We start from the raw sequence: 16,769 nt of genomic DNA, 5'->3' as shown, positions 1-16,769 counted from the left end.
CTTCAAATACAGATCACAGCTCCTTGTGCACCAAAAAATACACACAAAGCAGAGACCTTTTCAATGTTCAGAGTCTGGAAAGAGATTCAGTCAGAGTGGCGATCTTCAACGGCATCTAAGAACCCACACAGGGGAGAAGCCTTTTGAATGCTCAGAGTGTGGAAAGAGATTCAGTCTGAGTGGCTCTCTTCAACAGCATCTAAGAACCCACACAGGGGAGAAGCCTTTTGAGTGCTCAGAGTGTGGAAAGAGATTCAGTCAGAGTGGCTCTCTTCAACGGCATCTAAGAACCCACACAGGGGAGAAGCCTTTTGAGTGCTCAGAGTGTGGAAAGAGATTCAGTCTGAGTGGCTCTCTTCAACAGCATCTAAGAACCCACACAGGGGAGAAGCCTTTTGAATGCTCGGAGTGTGGAAAGATTTTCAGTTGCAGTGGCCATCTTCAACGGCATCTAAGAACCCACACAGGGGAGAAGCCTTTTGAGTGCTCAGAGTGTGGAAAGAGATTCAGTCAGAGTGGCTCTCTTCATTGGCATCTAAGAACCCACACAGGGGAGAAGCCTTTTGAATGTTTGGAGTGTGGAAAGAGATTCAGTCTGAGTGGCTCTCTTCAAAAGCATCTAAGAACACACACAGGGGAGAAGCCTTTTGAGTGCTCAGAGTGTGGAAAGAGATTCAGTCACAGTGGCTCTCTTCAATGGCATCTAAGAACCCACACACGGGAGAAGCCTTTTGAGTGCTCAGAGTGTGGAAAGAGATTCAGTCAGAGTGGCTCTCTTCAATGGCATCTAAGAACCCACACAGGGGAGAAGCCTTTTGAGTGCTCAGAGTGTGGAAAGAGATTCAGTCACAGTGGCTCTCTTCAATGGCATCTAAGAACCCACACAGGGGAGAAGCCTTTTGAGTGCTTAGAGTGTGGAAAGAGATTCAGTCAGAGTGGCTCTCTTCAACGGCATGTAAGAACCCACACAGGGGAGAAGCCTTTTGAATGCTCAGAGTGTGGAAAGAGATTCAGTCTGAGTGGCAATCTTCAACAGCATCTAAGAACCCATACAGGGGAGAAGCCATTTGTATGCTCAGAGTGTGGAAAGAGATTCAGCCGGAGTGGTGCTCTTCAAAATCATCTAAGATCCCACACGGGAGAATGCTCAGAGTGTAGATAGAGATTAAGTCAGCATGTATTTCAAATCTCAAAGACAACGTCAGATAGAAGGGGCTGAAGTAATGTAAACTCTTCTTAAGAGCTTGCATCTACACAGAAACCTTACCCCAGGGGTGTCGAACTCATGTGTTAGGAGGGCCGGATATAACATAAATGTTATTTGGTCGGGCCGAGTATGTGTACCAAATAAATAAATAAATACTACCAAATGTCTGTGTCTTCTATAAAGTTAGGATCTGTAGTCCCTCGAATTATTATTTTTTGACATTTTAACCTGCAGGGTGGGGGGTGGCTTCTTTGGCTGGTGAGCCCACAGTTGACTTGCCAGCCCAGATCTGGATGGGGTGGTGGTGGCCGGCTTGGCTGACGAGCTGGTAGCGGGCTCACCAGCCCACCAGCCCCGTCCAGATCTGAGCTGGCAAGGTGGCCGCCACCAGCCAAGGCACCCAGGAAAGATGAGGGGTGAGCGAGTGGGCGCTGCGAGGTGCTACACCCCCAAAAAACCGTGAGGTGGGTGAGTGGGCTGGAAAGATGAGGAGGGGTGAGCAAGTGGGATTCAGATTTATTTTAACACGGTCCAAGACCAACAATAAAAACTTTTACATAATAAAAGAATAATAGCTATATACATCAATAAATATTTGTCAAACATAATCACAAGCTCATATGGGAAGCATTAAAAACTTAAGCTTAAATAAAACACAGTTACAGTCCATATATAAATATAAAAAACAACGCTCCTCCATTAGGTTCGGCCCACGCTCGCCTAGTCTTCATAACTCTTCATCCAACTGTGGCCATTTTAAAGGTTATCTCAGTGTCCTTATCTGAGAGCATGTTAGAAAGACGAGTCGCTCTAATTCTCCCTGGGTAGCCTGATCTCGTCAGATCTCAGAAGCTAAGCAGGGTCAGCCCTGGTTAGTATTTGGATGGGAGACCACCAAGGAAGACCAGGGTTGCTGTGCAGAGGAAGGCACTGGCAAACCACCTCTGTTAGTCGCTTGCCATGAAAACCTCAAAAGGGGTCGCCATGAGTCAGCTGCGACTTGATGGCACTTTATACACACACAGCCAGCTATTACAAGAGACATGTCTTATTATATTATAAATTTTGCAGTAAAAAATGACACGTTCAAGGGTCTCTATGCTCCCATCAGAACAAGGGCATAAACGTTCACCATAGGGTATCTTTTAATATCTCCCTTCCAATATTGCCGAAGGAAGAGCATTACAACGTAACAAGGTAAAGGCCCTCCTATAGTCAGGGTTATCCAAGTGAATAAAATAAGGCATCTGGGCTACATTAGTAAGGGTGCATTGATTGTAACACGTTTTAAAGTCTATTTAGATCATGCTGTCTTTCTACATCCAGTACTCTTTGCCTTTTGACAAGCTGGAAGCTGACTCACTAGCCCACCACCCCCGTCCAGATCTGGGCTGGCAAGGTGGCCGCCACCAGCCAAGGCACCCAGGAAAGATGAGGAGGGGTGAGCAAGTGGGAGCAGCGAGGCCCTGCACCCAGAAAAGTCAGGGTGAGATGAGTGGGAAGACGAGGAGGGATGAGCGAGTGGGCGCTGTGATGTGCTACACCCGGGAAAGATGGGGCGAGGTGGGTTGGTGGGTGGGAAAGACGAGGAGGGGTGGGTGAGGGGGTGCAGAAAGGTGGGAGCAGCGAGGCCCTGCGCCCAGAAAAGTCAGGGTGAGATGAGTGGGGAAGACGAGGAGGGGTGAGCGAGTGCTACACCCGGGAAAGACGGGGCGAGGTGGGTGGCTGGGTGGGAAAGACAAGGGAGGCATGGGTAAACTGAAGCAAGGCTGGACCGTCCTCACTGTGGCCGGGAAAGACAGGGTGTGGTCGGTGGGGTGGGCGCAGCGAGGCCGGACGGGGCTCACTGCCCCTGAAAAAGCAAGGAGGGGTGGGTGGAGTGGATAGACTGGAAAGACGAGGAGGGGTGGCTGGGTGCAGCGAGGCCGGACGGGTCTCCTTGCACCTGGGAATGACAGGGCCAGGTCACTGGTTGGGCGCACGAGGCTGCCGCTTTCCTAGGAAACTTATAAAGGGAGGAGGAGTGGCGGCTGGCTGCCTCAGCTCACGGGCCGGAGAAAAGCCCTCTGGGGGGCGGAACCGGCCCATGGGCCGCCTGTTTGACTCCCCTGCCTTACCCTACGTGGGAAGAAAAGGTATCAATGCTGGGATGGTGGAAAGAGATTTAGCCATGATTGAAACCTCCAATAGATCCCACAGGGAAGAGAGCAAGGGTGGGTTCTGTGGGTGGAAGGAGATTCAAGACCAGCTCCTATCTCCTTCTGCATTGAGGAATCCACGCAGGGGAGGAACCTCAGAAATGTTCAATGTGTGGCAAGAATTTGAGGCAGAGATCTGACCTTCTTTGAATGGTAACTCAAATAAGGGCCCTTTTAGTGGTTGCCCTCCTTTGTGACACTCGATACTTTAGTTATCTGCCAACTGAACTCTTTCTGATACCTGCAAAACCGGCAAAAACATTTCTGTTTTCCAAATCCTGTGAGGCAATAGACAGGATGAAGATAGCAGATATCTATCGCCTCCCCGCTGCTGGACAAATCCTAGTGAGGACAGCTGGCAACCCCAAGTTACAAACATTTTTACCTGACAAGGAGTTCTATGGAGGTATCCCCCGCATCCCTAATTCCTCCCCTGTCCAGCCTGCTACACACCTTTTGGGGTCGCAACTTTGAAGCCCAACGAGTTCTGGCAGTAGGATTAATGTGGGTTGAAAGGAAAACACCCCCCCCCCCGCAAATCAACTACACCAGCATGGGCGAATGGTTACAAGTGGAGGTTTGGAGTTGTGGAGTCTGATCTGGAGAACTGGGTTTGATTCCCCACTACTTCACAGGAGCGGCGGAGGCTAATCTGGTGAACCGGGAGGAGGCTGAAGTTGGTTACCTATTCCCAGTTCCTTATTCACATTCCCTAGTTCCTGATTGTTTTTGAGGACAATTCAAAAGCTCTGCACCCCAAAAGATGGATTGGACCACCGCATATCATATACCCCCACACTCAGGGGACTGTGCCCTTCAAGATGGCTCATGCTGGGTCCTGGCCCAAAGTCTGGTTCTTCTGCCAGCTGTTCCCAAGTGGAGTGCCCCACAACCAATACACAGAAAGACACTGCACCCCAAAATAATCTTTAGACCACCACAAATTACACATCCCCACACTCCAGAGACTGTCCCCTACAAGAAGATATACAGTGGTGCCCGGTCTAAACACCGGTTCTGGCACCACTGCCTCCTTTTTGGTCCCCCCCCCCAGAAACCTGTATTGCGAGCAAGTTTTGAATAAGGAACTGGAATAGTTCTCTGTCTTCTGCACCCCCCAAAAAAGTCTGGACCACCACATATCATACACCCCCACACGCAGGAGACTGTGCCCTACAAGGCAATGGGTGCAGGGTCCTGGCCCAAAGTCCCGTTCTTGTGCCAGCTGTTCCCAAGTGGGGTGCCTCCAGGACCTATGCGCATGCAGACACTGGGGTCCAGTGGAGCCAGAACCGGTGTTTGGACCGGGCACCACTGTATATCTTCTTGTAGGGGACAGTCTCGAGTGTGAGGATGTGTAATGTGGGGTTGTCCAAAGATTGTTTTGGGGTGCAGCTGGGCCCCAGAGTCGGCATGTGCATTGGTCCTGGGGGCACCCCACTTGGGAGCAGCTGGAACAAGAACGGGACTTTGGACCAGGACCCAGCAAGCGCCATCTCGAAGACCACAGTCCCCTGAATGTGGGGGTGTATGATACATGGTGGTCCAATCCATATTTTGGGGTGCAGAGAACCAGTTCCTTATTCAAAACTTCTTTGCAATACAGGTTTCTGAGGGGGGGGGGACCCAAAAAGAAGCCAGTGGTGCCAGAACCGGTGTTTGGACCGGGCACCACTGTATGTCTTCTTGGAGGGGACAGTCTCTGGAATGTGGGGATGTGTAATTTGGGGAGGTCCAAAGATTATTTTGGGGTGCAGTGTCTGTGTATTGGTTGTGGGGTACCCCACTTGGGAGCAGCTGGCACAAGAACCAGACTTTGGGCCAGGACCCAGCATTCGCCAGCTCGAAGGGCACAGTCCCCTGAGTGTATGGTGTATGATATGTGGTGGTCCAATCCATAGTTTGGGATGCAGAGCTTTTGAATTGTCCTCAAAAACATTCAGGTACTATGGAATGTGAATAAGGAACTGGGAATAGGGAACGAACTGGGAATAGGTAACCAACTTCAGCCTCCCTGAACCGGGTTGGTTTTACTACTCCTACACATGAAGCCAGCTGGATGAACTTGGGCTAGTCACACTCTCTTAGCCCCATCAACCTCACAGGGTGTCTGTTGTGGAGAGGGGAAGGGAAGGTGATTGTAAGCTAGTTTGATGCTCCCTTAAGTGGTAGAGAACGTCCCCATATAAAAACCAACTCTTCTTCTACTCAGTAAGTTCAAAGGGATCCGACTGACCCCCTCTCAATATTCCAGTATTGTGGAGATGAGCAGGTCTCCTAGGAGCTGGCAGGGGAAAATCAAGAGGTCTCCATGGAGTTGCTTGGTGAACGCTGTGGGACATTAGTTCCCAATCTCAGCTGTCCTTCCCACCCACATTCTCCTCGAGAGATAATTCACACTTTGTTTTTTTCTTTTCTGTGGTTGTGGTGGTTGTTTTTTTTTAAAATGAGGTGGGCTTCATTAATGTTAGTGTGGCATGCTTTTTCCCCATTGCGTGTAAAGTTGTAAGAAAGCAATCCTCTTGCAGATGCTGGGGACGGGCACCTCATGCCCCCATTGATGCCAGGATTGACCAAGACCCACTTTGCCCACATTCATGATGGGGGTCTGTATGTTTGTTCTGACAACTTTATTCTTGTGAGCACTTGTCCCATGACAATCCCATAAACAACATCCATAGACAAGTAGTCCAAAAGAGAGGTGATTTATTGGAAGATCCACAGGTTTACAGCAGCTAAGAATCAAGTTGGCACTAATGAGAACTAAAAGCATGGTGCAGGGTATATATGAAAGAGCATAGATCAAATCAGAACAGCACAGGATGCCATGATAACCCCCCTCCCCTTGAGGCAAGATTCTCACAGAGTCCAGAGTCATAACACATAGCTGGCAGTTGTTAGAGCTGACCTTGGCCAGCACCTGGAGTAAGCACAACATCCTCTGTCAGACCATGCCTGGCATTCCCTGCACAGGCTAGGCCTGACAATTCTTAATTTTACTCTTTTAAGTTTCCCACTGCTGAAGAATGAAAAAAAGCTTTTTGAGCCAGAAATAGTTTGAGAAAAACAGCTTTGAAAAGTGTAGAATTTAATAGGAACAACCAAGAAGGGGCATGTCCTATTTCCTCCACTTGAAAGGGAAGGGACTAGTGGAATTCCTCAGGGATCTGTCCTGGGCCCTGAGTTGTTCAACATCTTTATAAATGATTTGGATGAAGGAATAGAGGGGATGCTTATTAAATTTTCAGATGATATTAAATTGGGAGGGGTAGAAAATGGAAGAAGACAAAGCCAGGATACAGGATGATCTTTTTTTTTTTTTTTAAGATATTTTTATTGATTTTTAGAATTATCTGGGGATACAGGAAAGGAAAAAGGGTAAGGGAGGTGTAAAGAAAATACGTTTGTTGACCCCTAACATAGTTTGCTTAGTCATCATTTTTTAACATATTGTATTTAATCACCAAAATCATTTTCATAACATTTAAAAGAATCTATTACTGTTTTCTAATCTTAATAAATTCCTTAAAAAAAAAAAGAAAAAAAAAGATTGATTGTTTATCTTTATTCAAGTTTTGGATATGTGGTTGAAGTACTTCTGTTAGATATTCTCGTTTTTTTGATAGGTTATATATAATCATAAGCTTTATTTTCATAATAAAGGATTTTTTTTATTATTTTTTAGTTTTAATATATTCATAGAAAATTTGCCATTTGTCTTTGTTTGATTTTTGAGTGTCTGACTGTAGTAGCTCTGTTAGATGTGCCATTGTTATAAATTCATATGCTTTGTCGATCCAAAGTTTGATTTTCGGTATTTTTTCTGTTTTCCACATTGATGCTAGAACTATTCTTGCCGCCGTTGTTAGATATTTTAATATAATCTGATGATCTTTGCTGTATTTGTCTGGTACTTTGCTTAAAAGAAAAAATTTAGGATCATATACAATAGGTTGACCGATTATAGTTTCTATATCCTTGAATCTTTTTCCAATATTTTTGAATTAATGTGCACGTCCACCAACAGTGATAGAAAGTGCCTTTTGCTTTCCCGCATTTCCAGCACAAACCGGATGCTGAACTGTTCATATTTTGAATATCACTCGGTGTAATGTACCATCTATGTAGCATTTTGAGCCAGTTTTCTTGAATTCCTTGGCTGAGAGTAAATTTGAGATTTCCCCGGAATAGCTGTTCCCATTCATCCGTAGTTATAATCTCATCAAGGTTTTCCATCCACTTAATTTGGCATGATTTTATTTGTTCGTCTTCTGTATCATATATCAGCAGTAAGCGATAAATTTTGCCTAATAAGTGATCTGTCGACTTACTTATCAGCTGTTCAAAGTCTGTTTTACCTTGCAAGATTCCTCGGGTCCAGCAATCGATACAGGATGATCTTGACAGGCTGGAGAATTGGCCAAAACTAATAAAATGCACTTCAACAAAAATAAATGTAAAGTTCTGCACTTAGGTAGGAAAAATCAAGTGCATAGTTATAGTATGGAGGAGACTTGTCTGAGCAGTAGTGGGTGCGAAAAGGATCTTGGGGTCTTAGTAGAGCAAATACTGAACATGAGTCAGCAGTGTGATGTGGTAGCTAAAAAGCCAAATGCGATCTTGGGCTGTATCAACAGAAGTATAGTGTCCAGATCTCGGGAAGTGATGGTATTGCTTTACTCTGGTTAGACCTCACCTAGAGTACTGTGTTCAGTTTTGGGCACCACAATTTAAGAAAGTTGTAGACAAGCTGGAACGTGTCCAGAGGAGGGCAACACAGATGGTGCCGGGTCTGGAGACCAAATCCTATGAGAAAAGGTTGAAGGAGCTGGGTATGTCTAGCCTGATGAGTTTAAGACTTAGAGGGGATATGATAACCATCAAGTTCTTGAAGATAGTTATCGTATCCCCTCTCAGTACTTGAAGGGCTGTCATATAGAGGAGGGTGCCGTGTCTTTTTCTGTTGCCCCAGAGGGTAGGACCAGGATCAACGGGTTGAAATTAAACCAAAAGAATTTCCATCTAGACATTAGGAAGAATTTTCTAACACTTAGAGCGGTTCCTCAATGAAACAGGCTTCCTTAGGAGGTGGTGAGTTCTCCTTCCCTGGAGATTTTAAAGAAGAGGTTAGATGGCCACCTGTCAGCAATGCTGATTCTATGACCTTGAGCAGATCATGAGAGGGAGGGCGTCTTGGCCATCTTCTGGGCATGGACTAGGGGTCACTGGGGGTGTAGGGGGGAGGTAGTTGTGAATATCCTGCATTGTGTAGGACCCTGGTGGTCCCTTCCAAATCTATGATTCTATGATTCTGTTTGGATCGCTTGGGCAAATATGTTAGAATAATAGAATCATAGAGTTGGAAGGGACTACCAGGGCCATCAAGTCCAACCCCCTGCACAATGCAAGAAATTCACAACTACCTCCCCCCTCTACACCCCTAGTGACCAGAAGATGGCCAAGATGCCCTCCCTCTCATCATCTGTTCTTGTGATAAAAGCCAAAGACTAATCATAACAATTGGCTGGAAAGAGCCCAGTGGTATTGAAGGAATAGCCTGCCAACAGAGTGCCAAGAGACCTGGGTTCCCTTAGAAAGGAGTCTATGAATCGAGTGTCATTAGCACCCTGCTTCTGAGAATTGATCCACAGGGAGTACAGTGAGCAGGCAGATTCCTGACCATTTCCCATGCCAAGTCCACGGAAAAGGGTTCAGTTTCATCCTAATCCTATACAACCAAACTGCACAACACTGTGGCCCATGGACAAGAGGAACCACTAAAACCAGACTTTTCATTCTTTCAAGTGCCACTGCTGATATCAAGTTGCACTGCACCCCTCTCATGACTTGGCAGCGCACATCCCAAAGGGGAGTGGCCATGGCTCAGTGGTAGAGCATCTGCGTGGCATGCAGAAGGTCCCAGGTTCAATCCCCGGTATCTCCAGTTAAAGGGTCTAGGCAAGTAGATGATGTGAAAGACTTCTGCCTGAGACCCTGGAGAGCCACTGACAGTCTGAGTAGACAATACTGACTTTGATGGACTGAGGGTCTGATTCAGTAGAAGGCAGCTTCACGTGTTCATGTGTTCATAGTGCCCATGAGTCTTGCCACAATAAAGCCCTACCAAAAATGTCTGCAACTAGAAACAATGATGGAAGGGGAGCCCTTGTTTAGACCTCCAAACTTAAAACCATCATGTGAATCTCCCCAAAAGCCCCCGAGGGCAAGAAAGCGTCTAAATGACCTATCACTACATTCAGCCACTATACCAGAAGGCTGGAGAGTGGCAAATGTTCCACCAATTTTTAAAAAGGGGTTCAGAGAGGAACCCGGAAAGTAGAGAGGCCTGTCAGCCTAACGTCTGTCCTAGGCAAATTAGTAGAAACTAATCAAAGATAGAAGGATTAGGCACATGGAGGAACAGGCCTGCGGAGGGGAAATCGGCATGGCTTCTGCAAAGGGAAGTCCTGCCTCCCTAACCTTTCAGAGTTATTTGAGAAAGTAAACAAACACGTAGACAATGGTGACCCAGTGGACATGATACACTTGGACTTTGAAAACGCTTTTGACAAGGCGCTTCAAGACTCGGGAGTAAACTTAAAACAGTAGGAATAAATGGATAGTTCTTAAGTGTAAGGATGTGTCACTGGCAACCAAGATCAAGTTAATTCATGCCATTGTATTCCCTATTACTACCGGTATGTATGGGTGTGAAAGCTGGACAATGAAGAAAGCTGATAGGAAGAAAGTAGACTCCTTTGAAATGTGGTATTGGAGGAGAGTGTTACAGATACCGTAGACTGCCAAAAAAAAGCAAATTATAGATCAAATCAAGCCTGAACTGACCCTAGAAGCTAAAATGCCTAAACTGAGCCTCTTGTACTTTGGTCACATTAGGACAAGACAAGAGTCACCGGAAAAGACAGTCATGCTAGGAAAAGTTGAAGGCAGCAAGGAAAGAGGAAGACCCAACAAGAGATGGATTTACTCTATAAAGAAAGCCACAGCCCTCAATTTGCAAGACCTGAGCAAGGCTGTTAAAGATAGGACGTTTTGGAGGACTTTGATTCACAGGGTAGCCATGAGTCAGGAGCGACTTGATGGCACTTAACACGCACACATAAATGAAGTAAGCAAGCAAGCAAACAAACAAAAATGGCGTAGAGCCAGTTTGAAATCTTACTCTGTGATGGTGATGGCAGCACAATATTTGGTTGTTATGAGGGTAAAAAGGAGAAGGGGAGAATGTTGTAAGACACCCCCATTACACATTGTAGGGGCATAAATAGCAAACTAAATAAACACTGCATCTGCAGATTGCTGTCCAGCAGAACTACACAGGATTGTCCAGAGACCATTGCAGCCTTCTCAGAGCAAACCCATCTGTTGCCCGCTGTGACTTCTCTGCAAGCTTTTTGAAGTTATTCACATTTGTTCTGACCAGAATGCTAGATCAGATAGGGCCCTAGAAACTCTCTCAGCCATAACTTGCCTTCTCTATTCTTGCTTGTCTGGTTTCTGATGGAAGTTAGGCTGTGAGAGAAAAATATACTACAACCATTTGAGTAAAGTGTAGGAGGGAGGGAGGAATTAGTCCTATCACTAATGCACCCTGTTGTTGTTTAAAAATAGATGCCTCCCTCATGATACATGAATGGGAGGTTGCCTTCTTTCTTCTCTCAGCAGGTATAATAGTGGGGAGAGGAGGCATGATTTATACTGAGGAAACAACGCCATTTAAAATTAAATACACTGTGAGCTGTGGGGGGTAGAAAAAGGTCTTTCCTACCCAAGTAAAAAGACTCTGAGAAATCTGTGAAGAGGAAGTATCCATGATCTCTCTCTCTCTCTCTCTCAGAATGAAAGGCTCCGGTCTTTTGCACTTCTTCTAGCATTGCAGTCCATGCTAATTAAAAGCATCTCCCAGAATCCTCTGCAAGGTGGAAGGGGTTCCAAGGCAACACACCGATTCGTACAGGGACAGCCCCATTCTTACCCCAAAGTAGCCTTGCCATTTACCCACCTGTGGCAGGTAACCCCACCCTTGGCTCCAATCTCCCACCCTCAAGAAACCGAGAAACAGGAGGATGGCTAGAAAATGTCCTGCACAGTGACACTCTAGGAGCTTCCTCATGTCTCTAATGACTTTACCATAGAGGTTAGGGGAAATTCCTAGAGTGCTACCCAGAAGAGCCAGCCTATCCTACCCAAATGCCACCTCCCCAGGCAACACTCTCAACATCTCTTGAGGGAGTGCTGTCAATCTTGAGGTGAACTGTGGAAGACATCTGCACAGTCCTCTGCAACCCTGCTGAATTCTGCACAACTCAAACCATATCAACCCACCATTAACTAAAATAAAATGTACCTCAAAATTATAGAAAGAGCAACCAAGTTGTACTGTCTGAGGAAACTGCTCATTTAGCAAGAACCCCTGCAAACAAAGTAGGCTATATGTACTATATGTCCCAAGCAGAGTATTCAGAGTACATCCAGGAAGCTACAATTTCCAGTGTTTCCTACAGGAAGTAATAAAAAAGTAAATTAGTTTCAAATCAGTCTAGCATGATCAAATTTCAAAGCACCAATTGCTTAACTGGAATTGAAGGGGACTCAGAGGTCAGAAATTCATAGGTTGGAAATAAATCATAAGTAGGGTTGCCAGGTCCCTCTTTGCCACCGGAGGGAAATTTTGGGAGCAGAGCCTGAGGAGGGCGGGGTTTGGGGAGGGACTTCAATGCCATAGAGTTCAATTGCCAAAGCGGCCATTTTTCTCCAGGTGAACTGATCTGTATCGGCTGGAGATCAGTTGAATTAGCAGGAGATCTCCTGCTACTACCTGGCAGTTGGCAACCCTATTCATAAGCCAGAAGCTACTTGTTGGCATATAACACACACTCAAATAACACACACAATCCAGCATTCTTTTTGTCTGAGCAGGTGATTAGTATGGTTAATGACTGCACTACCTGATCGATTTGTGCATAGGACCCCACCTAGAATGAATCAGTACACAGCATGATTACTGGAGGTGGGCTTTTTCACTCCCTGCTCAGTAGGGTTGCCAACTGCCAGGTAGTAGCAGGAGATCTCCTGCTAATTCAACTGATCTCCAGCCGATAGAGATCAGTTCACCTGGAGAAAAATGGCCGCTTTGGCAATTGAACTATATGGCATTGAAGTCCCTCAACAAACCCCACCCTCCTCAGGCTCCGCCCCCAAAATCTCCTGCCGGTGGCAAAGAGGGACCTGGCAACCCTACTGCTGAGGCCCAATCTAGTAACATTTGTTCAGCTGGCACCAGTGTGCATTGCAACCTGCAGGGGATGAGTGACATGATGACATTATTTATGGTATACATTTCCAGAGGCTTCTGTTATCTTTGCTGGAAGCATTGGGACAAGAATACTAAGAAAAAATGGGCATCATTAGTAGGTCCTGTGATCACTTTTGCTCTGCAATTAAAACAAATACGGTGTGCTTAATCCATCTGTAAGGCTGACCTTTCTCTTGGCTTGTCGCCTAATTAAAAATGTGTCTGTGAACATCTCCTCCTTCAGTGTGCTTTGATGGGATGGGGGTTGCATAAATACACACAAGGTGGAACTTACAATGAAGCCAGTGATTCATTCACGCCTGGTGGATGCACAGAGCTGCTTGCATGGGAAATGTTTATTTTAATTACTCGTGAGTGTTAATTGGTGTGTGCCGGGGTGAAATCTAGAATAACAAAATTGTTCTATGCATTGTATCCAACCAGAACGCTTAGGCCATGCTTATGCTACACAACATCATTTCTGATTGGCATTTATGTGCAGTGAGTTGGATCCATTTGCACAGTTTACTTAGATAATTATACCCTGTCTTTCTTCCCAGTGGGGACCCAAAGCTGCTTACATTGTTCTGCCCTCCTCCAATGTTATCCTCACAACAACAACAACCCTGTGTGGTAGATTAAGCTTAGAGTGACCAGCTCAAGGTCACCCAGTGAGCTTTCCGTGGCAGAGTGGAGGTTCAAACCTGGGTCTTCAAGATCCAAGTGTAATACTTCGACCACTACATGACTGCTACTAGTTCACAAGGATCGCAGAGCTTCCATTTAAGTCCAGTTTTCCCCTTAGACTCTAATCTTTTTCAAACTTTACAGTTTTGCGGCTCACATGAAACCATCTGAGTCATTCTGATCATGAAGGAAGCAATAATTAATAGACAGACAGGCTAGGGTTGCCAGGTCCCTCTTTGCCACTGGTGGGAGATTTGTGGGGCGGAGCCTGAGGAAGGTGGGGTTTGGGGAGGGGAGGGACTTCAATGCCATAGAGTTCAATTGCCAGAGCGGCCATTTTTCTCCAGGTGATCTGATCTCTGTCGGCTGGAGATCAGTTGTATTAGCGCCTCCCTTTACTTTCCTGTTTATATATATTTGAACTGTGGTTATGTGTTGTAATTTTGTGTCTGTTTCACAGCTGACGGTCATTGGACAACGTGCTTTTTTCAGTTGGATTTTTAAAGCATTATTGTTGCCTATCAGTTTTTTGGAGCTGAAGAAAGCCTTTGAAACGTGCATTCATGACTAGCCACGCATCCTCCGATTTTTTTCCTTCTTTTTGACCTTGCTTCGTATTCATTTTGTTCCTGGACAGGAGCTTTTTATTTTATTTTGGTTCCAGTTGGATATCGCACTCTCCCGGAAAGGAGGCTTCCTCTGTTTATGGACTCTTATGGCTCCTGGACTGGAGTTTTCCACCTCCGTGGTTTCACTTTGGACCCTAACTTTCTCCCGTGCGGGAGTTGCCCAATGGGTGTTTTGGTTTCTTTATAGTGTTTGGGACTGAAAAAAATTGTATATTGTCAGTTGTATATTGGTTTATGTTTGTGTATTTTTATAAGGGCATGAGGTTAATGCCTATATACCTTTACATTATATTGTTTCATTCAACATTGTTGCTTTCTTTGAGCCCTCGTGCCGCCACTACCTGGCAGTTGGCAACCCTAAGACAGGCAGGCAGACAGACATAGATAGATTTTAAAGGTGAGCTTTCTTCTATTCTCTCCCTTATACGAAAAAAAAACACTTTTCTGGCAGCTGGCCAGAAAGGAGAAAAACTGGTCATGCCGATGGAAAATGGGTCTATTGGCAACCCTGCAAAGGAGTAATTGGACCCTTGCAGCAAGGAACAAAAGTGTGTGTGTGTTTGTGTGTAAGCTTGATCACTTGTTTGCCTCACAGGCCTGCCTGAGGTGCTCTGAACAATATGTTTAGAGAGGGCAAGGTGGTTACTTGAGGGAGGATTTTGGAGCTTACTGAAGTGGTTGCACAAGATGGGAAAGATAGGGTGAGGGATCCATGTTCTCGGTTTGGCGAAAGAGGAAGAATAAAATGGTATTTTATGGAGGGGATATTCATGAAGTTTGGGGAATTTACCTTCCCACACATTTATATATACTTTATGTGTGTTATGTGTCATCAAGTCACTTCTGACTAATGATGACCCTATGAATTAATTACCTCCACAATGTCCTATAATTAACAGCCTGTTAACAGGTCTCAGAAACTGAAGGCCCATGGCTACATTTTGAGTCAATCCATCTCATGTTGGGTCTTCCTCTTTTTCTACTGCATGCAACTTTCCCTAGATTATTGTCTTTTCTGATCAGTTATGTCTTCATATGATATGAACAAAGTGCAAGAGCCTCAGTCATTTTAGCTTCCAGGGAGAATTCAGGCTTGATTTGATCTAGAACTCACTTTATTTGTCTTTTTAGCAGTCTATGGTATCCGTAACTCTCCCCCAACACCACATTTCAAATTAATAATTTTTCTTTCTGTCAGCTTTCCTCACTATCCAAATTTTGCATCCATACATGGCAATGGGAAATACCATAGTATTAGGGTTGCCAACCTCCAGGTACTGAAGGAAAATAACAAGCACTGATGGCTACTGGAAACTTTGAACATGTAATTGGCACAAGGCCTTCTCTTGTTTCTAAAATGTACTGTTTCTTTAATGCTAGTTGCACCTGTTGGCAATATAGCACTCATTGTTAAGAATGCTACAAGCCTTCCTCATGACAGATGTGATATTATTCACTGGCATTTGGTATGTATGTGTTAAGACTCCTCTGTATAATTACATTAGCAATATTAGTATTCTTAAGATTGTATAGCATATTCAAGTCTCGCATTTTTGTATTATTTTTCTTATATAGAGTCAAATATACTAGCTCAAGCCACCTTAAGCCCGATGGACAAAGCATCAGCGAAATAGGAAAATACCGGAATCCTATTTCGGGCTTAAAATATTCTAAGGAAATTCTCCTCAAAGTAAAGGGCAATTTAGCCCTAATTTTTGTTACAATATACTTTAAAATCAAGTTTTGGCTCACAATTCTTCGGCTACATACAGCCAACATCAATCTGCAACTACTTTTGCCTGCGGTACCTGTTTCATCTGTGGCTTAGCATGCCGCTAGTGCCGTCCCAGTGAACAGATCTCCAGCCTTCACCTGGAACTTGGCAACCGGAGACCTCACCCGGCTGAGTTTATTTTCACCACGGGACTTTGTTTGCTTCTGATTCACTGTATAAGGTTTGATTTTCATGACTGAATTATAAAAAGTCTTATTGATGTTTCCAGTAGCCATCAGTGCTTGTTATTTTCCTTCAACCTCCAGGTACTAGCTGGAGATCTCCTGCTATTACAACTGATCTCCAGCCAATAGAGATCAGTTCACCTGGAGAAAATGGCTGTTTTGGCAATTGGACTCTATGGCATTGAAGTCCCTCCCCTCCCTAAACCCCGCCCTCCTTAGACTCCACCCAAAAACTCTCCAGGTATTTCCCAACCCAGAGCTGCCAACCCTGCATAGTATTGATCTTGGTCTCCAGTGATACTTCCTTACACTGAAGGATCTGTTCTAGTTCCTTCATGGCTGCCCTTCCCAGTCTCATTCTCCTCCTGATTTCTTGGTTGCTGTCTCCCTATTTGGTTGGTTTTGCATGCAGTGTGTGGTATAGCGGTTAAAATGCTAGTCTGTGTGAGGCTTGGTTAAAATTTCTGCTCAGCCCCAAGGTGACCTGGCCCAAACACTCTCAAGCTAAGCTACTTCACAAGGCTGTTGTGAGGACACAATGGAGGAGGGGGAAACCATGTATCCTACCCTGAACTCCTTGGGGACAGGTGAGATAAAAACGCAGTATATAAGTAGACAGGTATTTTCCAAAAAAAAGCCTTGCAGTTTTTGCTACCCCTTGCTTCTACAGCCTCACGTTTCTAATCTTCTATAATTCCTACTAACTTTTTATACTGTTGCTATTTTTCCTCTGTTTTTCCTCTCTTTTTTTTTACGCCATTATAAAGTAATTT

Source organism: Euleptes europaea, chromosome 10 (assembly GCF_029931775.1).
Source record: "Euleptes europaea isolate rEulEur1 chromosome 10, rEulEur1.hap1, whole genome shotgun sequence".
NCBI classification, from domain to species: Eukaryota; Metazoa; Chordata; class Lepidosauria; order Squamata; family Sphaerodactylidae; genus Euleptes; species Euleptes europaea.
The sequence above is the reverse complement of the archived record's forward strand: the minus strand, read 5'-3'. Positions refer to the sequence as shown.